Source organism: Lampris incognitus, chromosome 5 (genome assembly GCF_029633865.1).
Source record: "Lampris incognitus isolate fLamInc1 chromosome 5, fLamInc1.hap2, whole genome shotgun sequence".
NCBI classification, from domain to species: Eukaryota; Metazoa; Chordata; class Actinopteri; order Lampriformes; family Lampridae; genus Lampris; species Lampris incognitus.
Window position 1 is genome coordinate 32571502 of NC_079215.1, and position 20536 is coordinate 32592037.

At 45.0% G+C, this 20536-nt stretch overlaps 1 long non-coding RNA gene across 1 annotated transcript; it reads left to right on the forward strand.

Moving 5' to 3' along the window:
* The first annotated feature begins 14225 nt into the window (after positions 1-14225).
* Positions 14226-14727, forward strand: LOC130112332 (uncharacterized). Its single transcript, XR_008810234.1, has 3 exons — positions 14226-14280; positions 14431-14495; positions 14600-14727. It is a non-coding gene; the product is annotated as an uncharacterized LOC130112332 (long non-coding RNA).
* The last annotated feature ends 5809 nt before the right edge of the window (positions 14728-20536 follow it).

The window sequence follows — 20536 nt, forward strand, 5'->3', positions numbered from 1 at the left end:
GGCCCAATCGGTGCGCTGAATGGGAGGTGTGGGGGGACGAGATCGCTTAGCCACCGCTTCCGCTAGTCCATCGATACGCGCTGTGAGGGCCTCCATCTGCATCTCTATCTGGCGTTGCATCTTAACCTGGGTCTGGCGTTCCATGTTTTCCATCTGGCGTTGCATCTGAACCTGGGTCTGGTTCATGGTTTCCATCTGCGCCAGGAGGAGCTTCATCCAGGCGTGCTCTCCGGGGTCTTCTGTCCCCACACCAGCACCATCCAGACTCAACTCAGACTGTTCTTTTACATTTTCTTTGTCCTGTGACATTTTTATTTTTCCACTGATTTACGTGACTACTGAAGAAATTACAGTGGTTCATGTTACGGGTCTAGATAGATCGATGCCATCGGCTATCCACTAGTTTACCTTAGATACACATGACCCGCGCTCAGGAACATGTTACATCACTTTGATTATACTTGGCTGCACTGAGCAACTCGTGTGTGTGTCATTCTTTATAAGATAGCCTACTGAAACATGGTGTCAGAAGTCGGAGAACTTATTTCTTATTTTACTAGCTCGCATGTTTAAGTTTGTAGGCCTGAGTAGGTCACATGTCGGAGGATTCCGATTCAGAGCAAAGTACTTCTGCTGAAGACGTTGTCACAGAGGAGCTAACGCTAGCATTACCGGCGCCGATAGCATCACATACAATGGCAGCTAACGTGAATAATCCACCACCGTCCCCGATGAGCTTCACAGGCGATTGGAGTGTCAATTGGGACATTTTTCGGGCCGAATATGAAGACTACGTCCTCGTCAAGGGCATACTTGGCAAGGACAAGAAAATACAAGCGGCTATTCTAAGGAGTGTGATGGGAAGTGAATGCAGGCATATTTACCGCCACAATCTGAACCTCTCAGAAGATGATCAAGGGGATCCTGACGCCATACTGAGAGAGTTGGGGAAATACTTCAAGCCAGCAAAAAACACAATATACGAGAGGTACATTTTCGGGAGTTGCAAGCAGGAGGAAGGAGAATCGTTTGATACCTTTGTGACGAGACAGAGAGAGGGCAGCAACCTGTGAGTATGGACAGTTGAAAGATGAAATGATCCGTGATAAGATAGTCCTGGGAGTTGCAAGCGAGGCCGTTAGGCGCAGGCTGTTGAGAGAGAAGGATTTGAACATGGTCACAGCTATTGACATGTGTCGCACAGCAGAGCAAACTGACATCCGTATGAGAGCAATGGAGTTTGCAACAACACCGCAGCCGGAGGCAGTGCATGCCGTTGCTAGGCAACCCAGACAAAACCAATGGAAACAGAGCAATCCACCCAGAACAGCAGGAGATGCAGGCAATTGCAAATATTGTGGCAGCTCGCATTCAAGGGGCAGAGAGCATTGCCCGGCCTTCGGGAAACAATGTAGGTCATGTGGGACACTTAATCACTTTTCTAAAGTGTGCTTAAAGAGCAAAAAGGGGCATGCTGAGGGCAAGGTAAACTGTGTGGAATACACAGAAGAACCCCCAGAGCATAGTAATGATGCAGATGATCTGTACATGTTTGAGTCAATCGGCGCAGTGCACACCAAAGGAAAGAAGTGGTTTGTGACTCTGAAACTCCACGACAAGCCACAACAATGTCAGCTGGACTCTGGAGCCACCTGCAATGTAATGGGCTTTCAAGACAAGAAAAGGCTGGCCCCAAACACACCTCTCCGCCCGAGTGACACCAGACTGAAGCTGTATTCGGGGGAAACACTGAGCTCTATGGGCACCTTTGAGACTGACTGTACTGTGAGAGGCCAAACACACAAGCTCTCATTCGAAATAGTGAGGACCAGCCAACATCCTCTTCTGTCAGGCTCCACCTGTGAACGCTTAGGGCTCATGCATTTCACAATTCCAGAGGATGTGCTCAAAATAGAACACACACAACCAGGAGCCCTAACTAAAGAACAGCTTATCAACAGATACAGTGACGTGTTCAACTCCCCTGTGGAATCCGTGCCTGGGGAGGTCCATTTTGACCTTGATCCTAGTGTTGCTGCAGTACAGAGTGCCCCTCGCAATGTCCCAATCGCAATGAAAGCAGCAGTCAAAGCCCAGCTGGACAAGTACGAGGCTGACGGCCACCTTGCGCCTGTCACAGATCCTACAGATTGGATCAGCAACATGGTGATTGTTAAAAAACCGGAGAAGCTGAGAATATGCATTGACCCTAAACCATTGAACAAAGCCCTAAAGCGCTCTCACTACATCATGCCTACCTTGGAGAACATTTTGTATAAATTGCCCAAGGCCAGAGTCTTCACGTTAGTGGACGCTCGGGATGCATTCCTGCAATGCAAACTGGACTATGAGAGTAGCCTCATGACCACGTTCTGGACCCCCTGGGGGAGGAAGCGGTGGCTCAAGCTACCATTTGGAGTATCGGTGGCGCCCGAGGTATATCAGCGCAAGCAGCACGAGCTCCTCGCCGGTCTGAAGGGCGTTGAGCCCATTGCACCATTGCAGACGATATCCTGGTCGTCGGCTGCGGGGACACAGACAAGGAGGCTGGGGACGACCACGACGTCAAGCTTGCGGCGTTGATGGAACGCTGCCGCGAGGTCAAGCTTCGCCTCGGCCTGAAGAAGTTGCAGTTCAAGGTGGCTGAGGTGCAGTTTCATGGCCACATTCTCTCATCTGCTGGACTGAAGCCCGATCCAGAGAAGGTGAGAGCCATTATTGACATGCCGAACCCAACAGATGCCAAGAGCGTGCAGCGTCTCATTGGCTTCGCTAACTATTTAGCCAAGTTCATGCCTCATCTATCTACTGTCTGCGAGCCGTTGCGACGCCTGTTGGACAAGGACACACCCTGGCACTGGCTGCCTAAGCACGAGGCGGCGGTTCATGAGCTTAAGGCGCTGGCGACAGCCATGCCCGTCCTGCGCTACTATGATGTAGCTAAGCCAATCGCAATCCAGAGCGACGCCAGCCAGAGCGGTCTCGGTTGTTGTCTCATGCAGGAAGGTCAGCCCATCGCATTTGCCTCGAGGGCTCTTACCCCCACCGAAAAAAACTATGCACAAATTAAGAAGGAGTGTCTCAGTATCGTCTTCGCCTGCCAGAGGTTTCACCATTACCTATATGGCCGCGACCCAATCACAGCAGAGACGGACCATAAGCCTCTGATCTCTATTTTCAGCAAGCCACTTCTCAATGCGCCCAAGAGACTCCAGAGCATGCTCATGACTCTGCAGAACTACGACCTGAGGGTAATCTACAAACCAGGCCCAGAGATGTTCATAAGCGACACGCTCAGCAGAGCTACGGCTGGATGCTCCGGCAGAGGGACTGCATATCAGCGACACGCTATCTGCTCTCTGCAACAAGAGCAGGAAGACATACAGCACGTGAACCAGGCAGAGTACCTGAATGTGACTAACCAGCGGCTGGAACAGATCAGACGACACACCGACAGAGATGAATGCTTACAGGCACTGAAGAACACTGTTCTCGTGGGCTGGCCAGATGTAAAGGAGGAAGCGCCCCTCATCGCTAGGGAGTACTGGCCCTTCAGGGATGAAATCAGTGTGCAGAACGGAGTTCTGTTCCGGGGGCAAAAAGTCATCATCCCAAAGTCACTCCGCCCAGAAATGTTGACGCGCATACATTCAAGTCACATAGGGGGTGATGCATGCTACCGACACGCTCAAGAGACATTGTACTGGCCCAACATGCAGTCAGAGATAAAGGACTTTGTAAGCAGCTGCTCGACCTGCAATGTGTACGCCCACAATCAGCAAAAGGAGACCATGCTCTCTCACGAAGTACCAACCAGGCCATGGCAGGTCTTGAGCATGGACCTATTCAGCTTCAGACAGAAAGACTATCTCCTAATAGTCGACCACTATTCCGATTTTTGGGAGATTGAGCTTCTACCCGACATGTCTGCAGAGACAGTCATCAAGCGATGTAAGGCACAGTTCGCCCGACATGGTCAGCCAGAGAAGGTTATTACAGACAACGGCCCTCAGTTCACAGCTCAGTTCACACGGTTCGCTTCTGAGTGGGAATTTGAGCACGTGACCTCCTCTCCCAGACACCCGAAAGCGAATGGCAAGGCCGAGTCGGCCGTGAAGATTGTAAAAAATCTTCTGCGTAAGGCCGCGCATGATGGTGAAGACCCCTGGAAAGCCGTGCTTCACTGGAGGAATACACCTACGGAAAACATGGGCAGCAGCCCAGCACAACGCCTCATGTCCCGCCGGTTGAAGACGTCCATCCCGGCGGCAAGCAAGCTCCTGGAACCAGCTGTTGTCGTGGGCGTCACTGAAAAGCTGCGCCACAGGAAGCAACTCGCCAAATCCTTCTATGACAGATCTGCCCGTGAATTGCCGGCACTTGAAATTGGGGAAGTCGTACGGATGAAGCCCCTGCCAGGTGATAACACTGGCCGCTGGAGAGTCGGAACTTGTCTCCGCAGGGTTGCGCCGAGGTCTTATCTTGTGGACATTGATGGCTCCCTGTACCGTCGTAACAGGATCGATCTCAGAGTGGCTGAGCCAGCTGCACGAGCCGCGCACGATCCTGTTGAACCCGCTGCGGCACACACACCGGACGGGGATCCAGCTACAGAAACTGTCATTGAGACCCCTCAGGCTGTGTTCGAGCCGAGCCCCATCAGGTCCATGCCCAAGGCGCCATCTACTCCTGTCGGTGCTCCGCGTTCGGATGGACACACTTACACAAGGGTTGGACGGCTGTCTAAACCTCCACTGAAACTCACTATGTAATCTGAATAATGTTGATGGTTGCTATGTGGGAGAGAGGGGGAAAAGAGGAGAAATGTTATCATACGCTACTGTGGTTATTACACTGGTATGGGATATGAAGAGATTTACTGCTGTTGCACTGTTATTGGTTGTTCGTATATGAAAGTAATTTTATTTTGCACTAACTTCATGTGTATGTGTTTATACTTGGAAAAGGAGGATGTTACGGGTCTAGATAGATCGATGCCATCGGCTATCCACTAGTTTACCTTAGATACACATGACCCGCGCTCAGGAACATGTTACATCACTTTGATTAAACTTGGCTGCACTGAGCAACTCGTGTGTGTGTCATTCTTTATAAGATAGCCTACTGAAACAGTTCACAAAATGGCTGACTCACTCAGTTGCTAGCTAGCTATAGCGATGCCGCCAAAAAGCTGCTAAATGCTGCTTTGAAATGCTGCAGAATGTCAATGCTAATTAGCTAGCGCCACTGGACGTCCTTTTGTGCACTTTCAGGGTGAAACTCGGTGAAAAACAATATCCTCACAGTGTGAATGGCGTTGAGAAACTAATGAGTCTTTTTATTCACTTTTTCGTTTGGGTTCCACTTCATAAAGAAGTTTCTTATTCACTTTTTTCGTTGGGGTTCTACTTCACGAAGAAGTACAAAATGGCTTCTTGCTAGCTGGGTTAGCTCACAGTGTGCAGGCTGAATTATGCCGCCATGTGACCGGGGCAGGATCCTCCGGTGTTGAGATTATGGCGAATCCCAACCTTTTATCCCACTTCTGACACCACTTGTCGCGGTTTTTCTATAGCCCGGGTAACTATGGATGGAGGCGGGGACTTTTAGGTGCGACAAACCGGGCTTCACCACCGTTAGCTAGATAGCTGCGCCAATGCTAGGGCTAGCCTGCTAGTTAGCTAGTTAGCCGTGTGCTAATGGGTTAGCAAGCTCACCTTGGGACCAGGGCTGGTGATGGAACAGGGCGGCTGAGCTCTAGGCGGGGCGGGAGATGGATGGCTGCTCTCCGGGGTGCGTGTCTCTCTCTCTCTCTGTACTTTGGCTCCGGTGTGACCGGGTGAATGTCTCTCTCAGTCTCTCTGGGGAAGCTCTCGGGGGTAGTCAGCTAGCTACAGGTACCGAGGCAGTCTGCTGCTAACACTACCACTGCTAGCCACCGTATCCACTGTCTAGCTCAGGATACGCTAGGTTTCCCTGCTCTATCCCACGCTAAGGTGACAGTCTACGATATGGTTACTAAACAGTTCTGGCGCTTTGTCTCTCCCGCGGTGTCTAATATAGTTGCGTCTGTGACAGCGCGAGCTAACCTGTGATTGGTCCTCTAGCTGCACGAGCCCAGTGCAACATTCCAAGTACACCCCCAGGCATTTCCCACTACAATACGTTTCTCTCCGATGCGGAAACCAGGCGAAAATGGATTGTCGCTATCCAGAGGGGCAATTTCACCATTAGCCACCATACCCGCGTTCTTAGCCGGCATTCTACAAAACAGCATGTTCGTGAGCCAGGGTCCAAGACAGGTCGGCGAGTGTTATAGATGGGAGCGGTTCCGGCGTTGTTTGTGTGGAATAATTTCTCCGTCCCACTTCCAAGACCGGGGGTTTGGGAGAGGAGAGAGCGACCGGTGGCGGAGGATGGCACGCCGGACGAGGAGGCTGAAACAATCCCCGGGGACCACGACTACGCTTTGGCGCCGGACCCTGCAGTTGTCGATTTAGCTCTCGGTGAAAACATGTCTCTCAGGGAGGAGATCCGCCAGCTGAGGACACAAATCGATAAGCTTACGATGAAGCAGCGGTTTGGCATTCACCGTTTCTGCTGGCTCAGACAGAGACACGGTTTTTCACAAGGTAAGATGAACAGCAGATTCAGATTAAAGGTATCGTTAGATGCACTAAATTTTGTTAAAATTACAGAGATATTTAGCTGTTCCGATTAAAGTTTGATGGCTAATTAATGAAACTAGAATTCAGCCTACCTATTTGTTAGGTATTGTCAATGTCAAATGTACTCCTGATTGTTGTGTAATACTTTAGCAGTGGTGGCAGATAGTATTTTGTGTGTGTGTGTGAGAGAGAGAGAGAGATGAAGGCTAATGTAATCATATAGTTGTCGTACTTCTAAGTTCATAGTACTGATGCAAATTTTAAATGGTAACACCTGAACTGTATTTCTGCCTCAGGGTGCATGTTGAGCGCCTCATACGCCAAGTAAAGGAACACAAGTTCTTTGACAGAGATTTCACTGCGGCTTTTTGACAACATTAATCGGCTGTATGCTGTTGCTTGTCTCCCGACGAACTATGAAAAACGGGCCTCTTGTAAAGGCATGGGCAAAGAAGCCCGAGTAGCTTTATTGAACATGCCACCGCCTCCATCCCCAAAAAAGCCTAGCAGAGGATGTGTATTATCTTGAGGACCAAATGTCAATCCTGTAAATAACAATTATCTGTATACTTAGATGAACTCTGTTTTATATTGTTTGTTGTTTGATATTGGTTTATTGAAATCATTTCACTTTGTTCAATGATGATAAAAGAGTTGTATACTATCTTGAGGATAAAATGTGAATCTTGTCAATAGCAATTATTTGTATATACACTACATGAAATCTGTTTTATATTATTCAAGTTATTGAATATTGATTAATGAAATACATTCACTTTGTTTAACTGGTACTCATTTTCTTTGGTCACCCACCTTGTCAGTTCTGCTCATTTACCTTTCTATAACATTTACTGGAGTTAATACAAGACACAACATTCCAATGCTTATCATTTATGTTTATTACACTGAGTTAATTTACTCCAAATAACAACTATCACCGTCAAAACACTCAATACAGAGAGAAAAACAAGACATCGCAGAGCGAAACAGATGGAGCTGAAGGAGTTAGCATAATTATAAGCATAATTATAAACTACAATTAAAATAAGTTCTCTATTCAAACATCTGAAAACATGAGGAAAGTATTGTTCTTGCAACTGCATTTATAACCTTTTTTGTTTTAACTCAAACTTAATTTAACCATGTTATTTGATCTACCACTTCAGTACACTTTAACAACAAATATTAGTGCACTACAGAAAATTATGTACTTTTCCTGGGTCAATCAGCAGTCCCTCAGTCGTCAGCAGGTGTCCAATGTAGGGTACTTCCGGTCGTCATAGCTTGAATTTATTTATGTTCAATTTGATGTTTCACTCTCTGCACCTGGTCAGAAAGCGTCCGAGTTCCTCGTTGTGGTCCTGGTTTGCCTCCTGCTGTATCGCCCCTTCACCTGTGATCAACACATCATCCGCTATGATGAATACTCCAGGTAAACCCACAAGCGCCTGCATGAGCTTCCTTTGGAAGACTTCTGGTGCTGGACTTGTACCCATTGGCATTCTCAGCCAACAGTACCAGCCAAATGGGGTGGAGAATGTGGTTAGGTAGCTTGACTCTACCTCTAATTTGACGTGCCAGAAGCCGTGCTTTACATCACAAACTGTGAATACTTTTGCCTTTGACATCTCTGGGAGAATGTCATCTATCGTAGGTAGGGGAAAATGGCTCCTTTTAAGGGCTCTATTCAGTGGCTTTGGGTCTATACAGATTCTTGGCTTCCCATTCAGTTTTGTCACTGAGACCATACTACTTATCCAGTCTGTGCTCCGCTCTACTGGTGTGATGATCCCTCTTTTCTCCAGATCCTTGAGTTCCTCTTTAAGAGGTGCCATCATAGCAACTGGCACTCTTCGTTTTGGCAGTTTCACTGGAGGTACACTGTTGTCTATTTCAATGCGATATTCCCCCTCCAAACAACCATCCCCAGTGAACACATCTTCGAAATCTGTTTTGATTTTCTCCATCGTCATGTGTCTGCCACATCTCTCCTCACATGTTACATGACTCAAGTTCTTTTTTCACTATGATGTCAATGGCCAGGATATTTCTGTACTGTACCTTTATTAGCTTCATGGCTTCACTGGCCTTCCTGCCCAGTAAAGGAATTCTGCCTTTCTGGTCCACCACTTGAAATTCCAGTTTGTACAATTTATTGTTTCTGGGATTTCTGACCTTGATCTTATATTTACCCAGTGGACTAAGCCTGGTTTTATTATACATCACAAGCACTTTCTCTGTGTGCTCCAGCTGTGTGTCTGTGTTTAGGAGATGTACTGGAATCACATTGCAGGTAGCACCACAGTCTATCTGGAAGTTAACTAGTTTCTTGCCTACCATCATTCCTGCATAGAGTTGTTGGTCTTTGCTGTGACTCAGTTCTACTTGGTTTAAAGTCTCCTCTGTTATGGTCATAATGTCCTCATGTGTCACTGTCCTGCTCTGAGACAACACGCACTGGCTTATATTTCCTGATGTTCTCTGCTCTTGATTAGCATTGTAAAGCAAAGTGGTTTTCTTTCCCACACTTCTTACACTTTTTCCCCAAAAGCTGGGCATTTGTTTTTGCTTCTCTCATGTGTTTTACCACAAAACTTACAGCAGATCTCGTTTTCTTTGCTTTGCATGGCTGTCTGTTTCAGGGCATCCTTCCTCTACTATCTGTCCTTGTAGTGTTTCGCTGTTCTCTTTTGATAGCTCTGTAGCTCTACATATTTGCAGACATTTTCAAGTGTCAGATTCTCTTCCCTGAGTAATCTCTCCCTCATTGCAGAGCTATTTGTGCCACACACAATCCAGTCTCTTATTAGCGAGTCTTTAATGTCTCCAAAATGACAACTACTGGCTAGCATTCTCAAGTCTGTGGCGTATTTGTCAACGTTTTCTGTTAATCCTTGGTTTCTCATAAAAAACCTGTATCTCTCAACAATCTCGTTTACCTTTGGATTACAGTGTCCGTCAAACAGCGCCACCATTGAGCTCACTGTTCTCCTCGCTGACGTCCTGTCACCTGCCAGTGTTTTCAACAGCTCTCTCCCACGAGATAATAGAATAGCTTGACTCTTGTACTTTCCTCTGCATCGGACATGGTAAGGTCAGTGTACAATGTAAACTCCTTCTAACTCTTCTACGCCTTTGCTAAGTTGTTGGAGTCCAAAACAAGCATTGCTGGAGGTTTCAGTCCTTCTATCGCGACATCAGCTGTTATTTTTTTCCCTTTTCGTTCCGCCGTTGCATTGGGTGGTTAGCCAGTCGACTCCTCAACGCTAATTAGCTAGCTAGCTGCACTGCTACACTCGTCCACATCAAATGGCAACTAAAACGGTTGACACCGCTGCCACCATGTTTCATTGTTCTGTTTTTTACTTAACCCTACAGAATGGACAGTTAAAGCTTTACTTGCTTACTTATCACTTTATTAACAGAAATCCTTAAGTCATACAGTTCCGTTACTTCCATCTCTAGCCAGCGTCACTCGAGGTCTGTGTCACACTCTAATTGCTCCCCGGAACCACGAACTAGGAATAACGATCCTATTTGTTACAGAGACGACGATCATCTGGTGGGGGTGATTTCTGTCTATCGTAACTCTACTACACAGTCAGTGACTGGCAATCCGGAATAAAATATGTAGCTATACATATATTCAAATCAGTACACAGAAAATAAGCTGAATTTCACTGGAAACTTACCTCACAGGTGATCCGACTTGAAGGCCGTCTTCAAAAAAGCTCCGCTGTCTATATGCCGGCTGCCTTCTTCAGCAAGTTTCGCTGTCACTCTGAGCTCGCTCTTCACAATCGCGGGAAATCTCCAACATGACACGAAATGGACCCATACATACAAAGCCAATGTGTTTAAGATGCTGATAACCTGTCTATTAACTCGATTACTATTGGTCCAAACCACAGAAATTGCAATAAAGAGGGGCTGAACGGGCTGAACTTGAAACAAGTTATTAAACACTTTCGGAGAGGATTTGAATTGCTATTTTCATTCTCAATTCTTATCGTTGTGGCGCTGGTGATTTTCCTTTGGCGCTGGCTAAAACCTCTTTCGGGGAGGCCAAAAATTCCTCTATGCAGGAAAAACCTTGGACACTATGCTATCAGGTGATGACCCCATCCAAGGTGCGTCAGGGTGGATAAGGAACCCACAAGGATATTGACTGACGTCCCTTGCTCTGCAGTACTCTTCTACTGTTGCATGTTCCATGTCCAGCCCCTTCCTCATGTCTCCAGTCTGATGGCTGGGTCTCAGAAGCCTTTTCGCCAGATTTTCAGCAGAAGTCTGCCCCCTGGTGTGACAGACCTCTCTGAATTTGGTGGAGGTGACACGGGACCGCCTTAGTTGGTGCCACTCTACACAGGAACTTTGCGGTTTTGTGCTGTTCTCAATTTTGTAAGCTGTCTTGAATGATGTTGCCAGGGACATCATGTGGAGATGCTGATGCTCAGAGCAGACGAAGGAACAGGCAGAGGGTCCCAGCCTGCAGAAAGTGGCAGCTGTGGGGGAGAAGGAACATCTGAGTGTGGACGGGTTTTTGGCACTGTCTTTGTTGGCAAGTGATAGGACAACACACTTCTTTTTTGCACTTTACCAAACTTAGATTCTACCAGAGGCACATTATCGGCTATAGCCATAGTTGTTATGAGAGGAGCCACATCACTAGAAAGGTCACTGTAGACCTTGTCCACCCTGAGTGTGGAAAGTTCAGGCAGCGGTGAACTGCCTCGCTTATACAAGTTGCTCTGATGAAAAAGATAAATAAAAAAGATGACTCATTCTCACTCAAAAAGATGAACTCATTGTTTCCATAAAGTAAGCTAAAGCATGCATTCAAATAAAACACCTGCGAATAAAGAAACACCTTACTTGTATTTAAGGAGTAGCAGAAAGACCTTATTTGTGTTAAAAGCCTGAGAAGATAGGGTTTGGACTTTCTTGCTTGATCGACTGACAGTACGAATACTACCAATATATGCTAAAATAAAATGTATCTCATAATGTAGCATATGGTTACTTTATCTGATATCTTACTGATAAGATTACTACAAAAATATATATTTTAATAATAATAATAATAAATAACCTGATGCTTTCTACCAGTCTACTTTCCCAAGGTCTGGCTGAAAAAAATCACCATGTCATTAACCAGACCAGGTTTAAAACCCTGCAATTAAACAACAAGTTTTCAATAAACTCCACACAGAGGACAACCCGGGATGACTCCCAAGGTTGGACTACCCCAGGGCTCGAACCCAGGACCTTCTTGCTGTGAGGCAACCGCGCCAACTCTGTGTGGAGTTCACTCTGTGAGAAGAATGAACGGATGCAGACCACTTGAAACCCTGGTCATTTTCACACCTAAGTAGCTACACCTGGCCAATCACTGCACAAAGTGGATGTAGATTTTGAAATGTCAGTTTCTGAAGTTACAAAAAATTTTTGGATGCAGACCTTCCCAATCAGACCTTCTGAAAGGGACTTTCTGACACTATCCGATGTTCTGAATAGCACTTCATTTCAAGCATGCAGCAACTGTAAGAAGCAATATTGCTTAACCAACCCTAATAGCAACAGGACTTAACCAAAGTTTCAGTTAAAACTAATCTACCTGTAAGGTCTGTGTAGGTATGGTCCATTTTTGACACACTGACATCTCACTGTCAATGTGGCTCAGTTATGTGGCGGTGATCACTGACAGCTAATTAGTGCTCTGCTGGCAACGGCAGCATCAAATAGGATTAGCATGGTACCATAGGCCTGGGAAGGGGGGTGCTTAAGTATCTCCTGCTGATTGGTAGCCTACTGTAATAATGGTTTCAGTGCCAGTGTTCTGGCAATTTATGCTGCCTTGTCAAAAAATGCTACTGTAGCGCAAATCAACCCTAACCTCTCCTAACCATGTGGAGAACTGTTAAGTAACATATCTCAACAGGTAGCACATATTGACAGAACACAGGTCACTCGTCGTGATTGATTGATCACGCTTCAGAGAATTAAAAGACGTTTGTGATCTGTAGTAGTAGCTGGTTTTGAGATGCCTTGTAATCTTTTAAGGAATTGCATTGTTATGTGCATATACATCTCCTAAAAGCTGCCTGCAGAACTGAATGACACAGAGTAGATTAGCACACTTGACTATCTTACATGTGCAGTGACATTGTACACAGACTGGACATTCAACTACTCATTAGGAGCTTTGTGAGCAACACAAGAGAGTGTAAAGCCACATTTGGGGCCTTCTAAGTATAAATAACTGATACTGATTATGCTAAATGTCCCACCACCAGAAATAGACAACTTAACCAGTCATTAAATGGTGAGTTACAAGGCAGAAAGTACTTGGGAGCCAAGCTTACATGAGTTACCTGAGACACATTGATGCCAAAGATATATTTCCAATGTGCTTGCATAGTTATGAGATGGAGCAAGTGAAATTGCCACATGTAGTTTTTTCTTTCGTTTCCCATTGCTAGCACCAGTGTGTCTTTAGTTCTGACTGGTAAAGCGTATAATGTGAATTAAATGGTGTTAACTTCCAATGATCCCGCCGGTCTCAAACCAGTTAGTAGAGAACAGAGAAAACATATTATGCAGAGACCTCTCACTACAAAAGACAAAAAGTTCTTCCCTATAGAGTCAGCAGTGTATTTACTCAAGAACCCACTGCATATAGGAGGAAATGATCCAGAAAATAGGTTAACAGGGCTGTACAATTCGAAATGATGCCAGACAATATTTTAAAGAGGTCTATTTTCAAAAAGTGAACCTATTCCTCAACCTTTAAAAGCCTTCATAAATAAACCCATACAAAAAAACAGACTCAAAGTGTACAGATAACTTTGAATAAAACAGAAAGAAGAGAAATCACATTAAATCAAAACATCCATATTTTTTAACCAAAGCCCTGTTAAGAGTACCTGTTAGCACTAAAATGAGCTCTTTCCGTGGATGTTATTTGGCAACCACTAGGCCCATTACCACAAATAATTACATTGCAGTTTTTTGTGCAGCAGTTGGCTGACACGAGCTTGTTCAGTGCTGAATCAATATAAAATATTCTAATACCGATTGCTCGGTGTGACTCCTAATGATAGGAAACTAGGGCTTAGGTTAAATAATAGCAGAATTTTCCTTGAAGCATTCCCTAATCAGCTGCTTACAGAAATCAAGGGCTAATGACTTGGTATTAGAAAATTTTTTCTCTTAATTCTGCATGCATTAGCCTACCTCTGAAAAGCCTTACACCAAAACTTGAATAGTGTGTGTCTTCAGAATAGTGGATTTCTAAGACAGAAATCTGCTAGACATTTTATACCTTGCACTATCTGTCCACCTTCAGCTCTCACCAGCAGTAACAATACCAGCATCTACAACCAGAGCTCAGACAACTATAGCTCTAACAACAGTTTCTACCATTGCCTCAGTGAGTGAACTGATAACCACAACCACTATGAAAGTCCCAACTGCACCATCAACCGATCTCCCACAAGAAGATGAGGGCATCCTTATCCTCCAGTTCCGGATGGAGCGCGATTTCCTCCAAGCATACAACAACCCACAGTCCCAGCAATACAAGGAGCTGGCTAATAATGTCACAACAGAGGTAATATACCACCCTTTTCTAAAAAAAAAAAAAAAAAAAAAAAAAAACAATCTAGAGAAACAAAGCAAATGTAAAATTTATCTAAAAATAATCCTTACATATTTCAGAAGATTCAAACTCACTAAGATTCTTCTTTCCATCTTTTTATAGCTAAATAGAGGTTACCTTAAAATGTATCCTCTGATATTCCTGAGATGCATCGTCAAACGTTTTTGGTAAGTTATACATATTTCCATATCTTACATAATGCATGTGCTATATGAGCAAATTAAGAATATTCACAAAGTGTCTGAAAATGAAAAAAAAAATCTCTCAATAGGCAGGGCTCTGTTGCGGTGGAGGCTGATTTGGTTTTTGTAAACCAAACAGTGGTTCCTAACATCACCAGCGCAGAGGAATCTCTTGAAATGGCAGTCAATAATTCAGTTGTATTTCTCAATATCATCCCCAATAGTATAATTGTGGGTAAGTGGCCTTTTTTATGCACTCTCTTGCTTATGTTTCAATAGTTATTCTTACAAATTGCAATATGCATTTAATATCCCTGAACAACCATATAGGATGGCACGGTGGCGCAGTGGTTAGCACGGTCACCTCACAGCAAGAAGGTCCTGGGTTCGAGCCCTGGGCTACTCCAACCTTGGGGGTCTTCCCAGGTCATCCTCTGTGTGGAGTTTGCATGTTCTCCCCGTGTTTGCGTTGGTTCCCTCCAGGTACTCCGGTTTCCACCCACAGTCCAAAGACATGTAGGTCAGGCGAATCGGCCGTACTAAATTGTCCCTTGGTGTGAATGCGTGTGTGTTGGCCCTGTGATGGTGTGGTGGCCTGTCCAGGGTGTGTCCCCGCCTGCCGCCGAATGACTGCTGGGATAAGCTCCAGCATCCTTGCAACCCTGAGTAAGGATAAGCGGTTTGGATAATGGATGGATGGAAAGAACAACCACACAATACTTAACTATGCTTTTCATGAAACTGTTCATTGCTACCCTGATGTGCTATAACATCTTTACTTGGCGAGAAAATGACAATAGAATATTATCTGACAAAGACATTCAATTACAAATAAAATGTTTTACTCTGATAACAGCTTTGAAAAATTCAACAATTGCTACTACCATAACTGGAGCGCCACCGACAACTTCAACAACCATTTCTACCACAAGACCAAATACAACAGTGGCAATATCACATACCACCAGCGGGGCTTTGTCAACAAGTAGACCTATGAATGTTATGCTATTTTTCTTATTGTTTCTCTACACTTGGTATTGGAGAGGCAATGGCTTCTCTAGGGATGAATGAAACTTTGCTTATATAATGGTGGTCAGTTAGACATGCAGTTCTTTCTGCATTTCAACTAAAAAAAAGAAGTAGCAACTTTTACCCAAACTTAAATGTACAATTTTTCTAGATATTCTGCATCATTTGTACTTATGTAACTTAATTTATAACCAAGTAAGTAGTAGTTCGAAGGTGAAATAATTTAAAAAAAAGTCTATGTATTATTTATTTAACATTAATAAACATTCTTTCCTTCACTTTGTTACTGCTGTAATCATTAAGTTGTCTCTTTGCTTTTTCTGGAGTTTGGGGTAAGAGAACAAGCAAGGGAGGTTTTTAGTTGTAAAGAAAATCCTATATATTTTCAGTGGTTAATTCAGATGTAGCAGCAGCAATGGTAATAAACACAACCTAACAGAGCCCTGAGTTGTTAATCAAAACAAAATTGTGTGTAGAGAAAAAACAGTCAACATGAATCCAGTTTCCGAGAAAGAGATTTGAAACTATTTACAACTGCAAAATAACTCCACATGGCATTCTACTTAACCTTTTTAAAAATGATACCAACAACTTGGTAGAGAACACTAGTTTGATACCTACTGTCAGGGCCGGTGCGGCCCGGTAAAGACTGCGGACCCAAAAGCAGACTCAGGGACACAAAATAGGTTTCGGTGTCTTTAAAATCAGGAGAGCAAAACATGGAATCAAGGCACCGAAGAGGTAGTAACAGACAAACTTAAAATTTCAAAAATCCTTAGCAATGGTACAGGCAGGGATCAGGCAAATATCCAAAAGGTCAAAACAGGCAGAGTTCGGTACACGGTGTAACAATAGGAACTATTGTTTAGTTCCTTGTTTCCACAGAGGTCGTTTATGTTGTTGCACCTTGAATAACGGACTGAGCGTGATGTATAACCTTACGTGCCGAAGTTATTATTAAAGTTTATAGCCCAGTGGGCTTGAAACGAGTTGTAAAGTCTTATTAGTAGATGGAAACAACACACTTTAACATGGTGGCAGCAGCGGACGACTCGGTTTGAAGTTTGGTGCGGAAAGGTTTTCTAGGAATGGGAGAGCAGTTAGTGTTGTTGAGCAACGTTCAGTATATGTTAGCATTAGCTGCTAGTGTGAGACTGCCGTGTGACATGGATGGGCTAAAACCACCGCAAACGCTATGTCTGGACTCAAGCAACCTTTCGAAGACATGGAAGGCCTGGAGGGACGAGTTTGCTCTGTATGTGAATTTAGCCATGGCTGACGCCAATGACAAACAGAAGGTGAAACTGTTCAGCTATCTTGTCGGGGAGAGCGGCAGGGAACTTATGGACACGTTATTGGGCGACACACCGAAGGATGCATGGAAGTTAGATGACGTTATCAAGAAGTTTGATGAGCACTGCGACCCCAGCGTTAACGAGACTGTGGAACGTTATCGTTTTTTTTTACAAGAAACCAGGGCACCAGTGAAAATATAGACCGTTATGTCATGGAACTGAGTGTTGGCAAAAACATGCAACTTTGGGACATTGAGAGACTCGCTCATTCGGGATCGGGTTATGTGTGGAGGTAACAACACAATCATAAGAGAAAGACTTTCCGAGAGAAAAAGTTGACACTGGACACGTTTGCAGCTGTGCAGAGCCGCTGAGCTCTCAAAGAACAATGTGAAAACCATCTCGGGATCGATGGTGGACGAGGTACATGCTGTGCAAGGACCACAGTATCGGAAACAGACAAGCAACACTGTAGAGCGCAGATATTGTGGAAAAACGCATGAGAAAAGTAAACAAAAGTGCCCAGCGTTTGGGAAGAAGTGCACAAAGTGTGGAAGAGAGAACCACTTTGCAGCAAAATGCAGAGCAAAACCGGAACTAAGGAAAAATAAATATAGGAGTAAAATAACAACTGAATCTGAGAGTGATGAATATGAAGATATTATCACCTGTGTCGCTGAAGCCAAGACAAAAACTGTAGATGCAGTAGAGACTGACACAGGGAAAGATGTGCATACAGAGACTGTAGAGGATGTAAAAGAAACTGAGAAAATTAAGAAAACTGAGCTTCTCTATGCTGGCATGCTTCTAGGCAAGGACATAGTCAAATTCCAAATAGACTGTGGTGCCAGTTGCAATATCATCCCAATTAACCTGCTGAATCCAGATGCCAAATTAGAACACACGAAGAGTGTACTAGTAATGTATAATAAAACCAAATTAAAACCACTGGGAAAATGTAAAGTGAAAATAAGAAACCCGAGAAACAACAAGCTATATCGCTTAGAGTTCCAGGTGGTGAATGCAGCTGGTACAGTGCCTCTGCTGGGTAGGAGAGCCAGTGAGGCCATGAAATTGATAAAAGTGCAATATGAAAACATCATGACAATAGACAGTATTGTCACAACAGAAACAACAACAGGACAGTGGACAATGGGACAGATTAAAGACGAGTATGCTGATGTGTTCACTGGTGATGGCTGCCTCGAGAGAAAATACAAAATAGAGGTGGACAGCACAGTGAAACCAGTACAGCTGCCAAAGAGGCAGGTCCCAGTCGCCATGATGAAACCACTGAAGGACGAGCTACAAGACCTACAGCAAAGAGGGATCATAACACCTGTGGAATGCAGTACAGATTGGATCAGTGCAATGGTGGTGGTACAGAAACCAAGTGGGAAACCAAGAGTGTGTATCGATCCCAAGCCTTTGAACAAAGCTCTAAAGCGGAGTCCCTTCCCACTTGAGGACATTTTACGGGACTTGTCAAAAGCAAAAGTGTTCACAGTGTGTGATGTCAAGAGTGGATTCTGGCATGTGCAGCTGGAGGAGGAGTCCAGCTATTTAACAACATTTGCCACTCCAATCGGACGTTACAGGTGGCTGAGGATGCCAATGGGGATAAGTCCGGCCCCAGAAATCTTTCAGAGAAAGCTCACACAAGCGCTGGACGGTGTACCGGGCTTGTACATTATAGCTGACAATGTGCTGATCACAGGCCAATGGGAAACACATGTGGAAGCTGAGCGTGACCATGATGGAAAACTGAGACTGTTTCTTGAAAGATGCAGACAAAAGAACATCAAGCTGAACAAAGACCAATTCAAGCCGAGACAAAAGGAGACCACATACATTGGACACCGCCTGACGGCTGATGGACTTAGTGCATGCTGTTGAGAAGATGCCGGCACCGATGGATGTGAAAGGAGTGCAAAGGCTGCTAGGTATGGTAAATTATCTAGCCAAGTTTTGTCCCCACCTCTCAGACCAGTGTATAGTGTTGAGAGATTTGACACACAAAAACAGGGAGTGGAACTGGACAGCACAGCACGAGGAGGCTTTCCTCAAATTGAAAGAGACTATAGCAAAGGTCCCAGTACTGAAATATTACAACCCAGATGAGGAACTCACAGTGCAGTGTGACGCTTCAGACACAGGCTTAGGCGCAGCGCTCATGCAGATGGGTAAGCCAATAGCATTTGCAAGCAGAGCACTCACTCAAACAGAGCGTGGGTATGCGCAAATAGAAAAGGAGTTCTTAGCAATGGTTTTTAGCATGGAAAGATTTCACCAGTATACATACGGCCGAAAAGTGATGGTGCAAAGTGATCACAAGCCGTTGGAAACGATAGTGAGAAAACCTCTACTGAGTGCACCCAAAAGGCTGCAGGGAATGATGCTGCGCATACAAAAGTATGATCTAGATGTAGTATATGTGCCAGGTAGATACATGCTGCTAGCAGACACTCTGAGCAGAGCTTATCTTCCTGAGTGCGCACCGGATGCAGAACTAGAGACTGTCAACATGGTACAACACTTACCTATCGCAGCAGACAGGCTACATGATATATGATCTGCCACAAAAGAGGATGAAACACCGCAGCTTCTCATCAAAATGATGCAGCAAGGATGGCCTGACGATAAGTCAAAAACACCAAGGGAAATCAAGCCCTGCTTCTCATTCCAAGAGGAGTTAAGCCACCAAGATGGAATAGTGTTCATGAGTGAGCGCGCTGTCATCCCTGATGCGTTGAGGAAAGACATCACTTGCCGCCTACATGCATCACATCTGGGTGTGGAAGGATGCCTACGGAGGGCTAGGGAGTGTGTCTATTGGGAGGGCATGAACGACCAAATAAAGTCATATATAGCAAAGTGTGACATCTGCAGATCAATGGACATTAAACAACAAAAAGAAACACTAATGTCACATGATGTGCCAAGCAGGCCGTGGGCAAAGGTGGGCACGGATCTGTTCATGTTTGATAACAAAGACTACCTCATAATTGTTGATTTTTTTCTCAAATTTTTGGGAAATAGATTACCTGGCAGATACCAAGTCAACCACAGTGATATAGAAGCTGAAAGCTCATTTTGCCCACCAAGGTATCCCAGATATTGTAATCTCGGACAATGACCCACAGTATTTGTCACAAGAATTCCAGAAGTTCAGTCGACTGTGGGGATTTCAACATAAAACCTCATCACCAGGTTACCCGCAAAGCAACGGCAAAGTTGAGTCAGCCGTTAAGACAGCAAAAAGACTCTTGGCTCAAAGCCAAGGCTGCTGGACAGGATCCTTATCTCGCCCTTCTGGACCACCGCAACACACCATCACAGGGTACTGATACACACCAGCACAGCGGCTGCTCAGTCGCCGTACCAAAACACTACTGCCAACCAAGGCAAGCCTGTTACAGCTGAAAGTTGTGCAGGTGAAACAGGATTTACAAAATAACCAACAACCTCAGAGGGCATACTACGACAGGTCGGCTAAAGACTTGGACACGCTTGCCCCAGGTGAATGTGTGAGAGTTCAGCCTCTCGCACCCCACACTGGCTGGAGAGTGGGCAAGGTGCTGAGGCCGGTCGACAGGAGATCCTAGGAGGTCCAGCTGCACACGGGTGGTGTCATCAGGAGAAATCGTAGACACCTCAGGCATGCACCAGGAGCAATCTTCACTGACACTATGGACATGGAGA